We start from the raw sequence: 2,058 nt of genomic DNA, 5'->3' as shown, positions 1-2,058 counted from the left end.
GCTCCTGGTGTGGGGTTTTGGTCTGTTTGGTGGTTATTGACAATTCTTCTGGAGTGAGGGTGTGGAGGGGGGGACTGTCCTCTGTGAGGTTGTTTAGTCTAATGATGTTTTTGGGGAGAATTGTGTTTCTGTGTTGGGTAGGTAGTGTTTCCCTCGGTCTCTGTAGTAGGGTCAAATCGGGCGTTCTCGGTGGGGGAGATGTGGAAAATTCTGTTGCCAGAATTCCATGTGGAGAAGCTCCATTCCTCCACCGAGTAAACCTTCGGTGTGTGTGTTGTAAGGTATGTGATGGTCTGTTGTTCGACCCCATGAGCATTTTGAAGAAGCTCCAACTTTTCTTGGGGTCTTTGGTGTTTTTAGTAGTCTCTGTGCTAATGAGTCCCAGTGTTGTTTGTTCATTACTTTAATTTCGTGTGTTATTTTGCTTTTGGGGGTTCTCTGTATTGTGTGCGTAGTTGTGCGTCCCAGCCCGGGGTTATTGAAAGGTGTGTAAATGCCTGTATTGTATTTTAAGCAATTTCAGCGATGTTTTTCTCTGTATTTGGGGGGTGGTTTTGTATGTTGTTTTGGGGATTTTTGGCCTGTCGGGCCGTCTGTATGTCTGTGTCCCAACTGTTAAAGGGGTGGATGTTTATTGTGTGTGTGGGTTGCCCCTCGAGATCGGTTACTTGTGTGTTTTTTTTCAAGTGCTTGTTTGAAACCCTCCCAGTTTGCATGTTTGAAGGATTCTCGGAGTTGTGTTGGGATCATGATAGGGTTTGTTGAGGTGTTAGGATGACCGGGAGGTGGTCGCTGGATGTGATATCGTCTGTTTTTATATGGTGGTGTAGGTGTGCTAGGTGGTTTGCAAGGACTATGTCGGGTTTTATTTCCCTGTGTTGTTGGTAATGTTTTGTTAGTGTGTGGTGGGCCGGGGTGTGTCAATCTGCCTTGTTTAAGTATGGGGGCCAGGCCTCTGCCTATGTTGTGGGTGGTTGTAGCCAAATAGTGGGTGGTTTGCGTTAAAGTCTCCCGAGGATGTATATTGGTTTATTATGTCTCAGGAGCTGCAGGATGTCAGGTTCTGGTATGTATAGTCTACGTGGGGGTAAGTATAGTCTTTGCCAGTATGATGGGTCCTTGTGGTGGTTTTAAATTTCAAACTGCCAAGGGGTCTGAATGGAAGTTGTTGATGATTTGTGTGTATATCTTAGTGGATTAGCTTTTATTGAGCCATGGCGGGTTTAGGAGGATGATATGTGGGTCGTGTTTTCGGTAGCTGTTGCAGAGTTTTTGTTTCCGTGTTCTCCAGTGTAAGACGTTGTTGTTGATGAGGGTGAGGCGTGAGTGTAGTGTGGAGAGTGCCATGTTGTGTTGTTGTTTATGTGGAGTCGTCGATGAGGGTCCGTTGGGTATTTTTCGAATGTTTCCGTAGTGTTCGATCATGGTGTTGTCAATTGTGTATGTTCCTTCCATGAGGTGTGCATGTATTTTTTTTAGCTATAACCATGTTATAATGCTTGCTTTGGTCATGAGCCATTTGATGCAGTTCTTTCTAATTTCTTGCCCAATTTCCTCTCTTCCAGAGTATGGTGTATATCTGGGGGTTTTCTGCAAACAGTCGTATGCCGTAGAACGAAGGGTCAACTGCAGTGCCGTCCATGAGGCGGTCCCAACCTTCCTCGTCACTGTGACAGCTCTTTGAAGTTTTTATAACCGGAGATGGTGGTGGTGGGTCCGGGGAGGTATGGCGGACTCTCCTGGGGGGTCTTGTAAATGGTAGGTCCGAGGAGATCTGGCGGACCTCCTGGGAAAGTATGGGTGGCTGGTTTTGGTGTGACCTGGCCTAACTGAGGCGTCAGGTTTGGAGCTGTCACTGGGGGGTTGGGGGATCTGGTGGGATCTTTATTAGTTTCTTCTCCCGGGCAAATCATGTGATGACTCCCCTGTGGCTAAGGGGGTAGTTTGGGGGATTTAAAGGGGGCGGATAACCTTTAGATGCCCAGAGTCGGCCTCCCCAGATCAAGCTCAGGAAGGTGATTCCTTGCTAAAGGGCCTCCTTGGCATGGTGCTCTAAAG

The sequence above is a fragment of the Penaeus monodon genome, chromosome 8, assembly GCF_015228065.2.
Source record: "Penaeus monodon isolate SGIC_2016 chromosome 8, NSTDA_Pmon_1, whole genome shotgun sequence".
Taxonomy (NCBI): domain Eukaryota; kingdom Metazoa; phylum Arthropoda; class Malacostraca; order Decapoda; family Penaeidae; genus Penaeus; species Penaeus monodon.
This window is presented reverse-complemented; position numbering follows the sequence as displayed.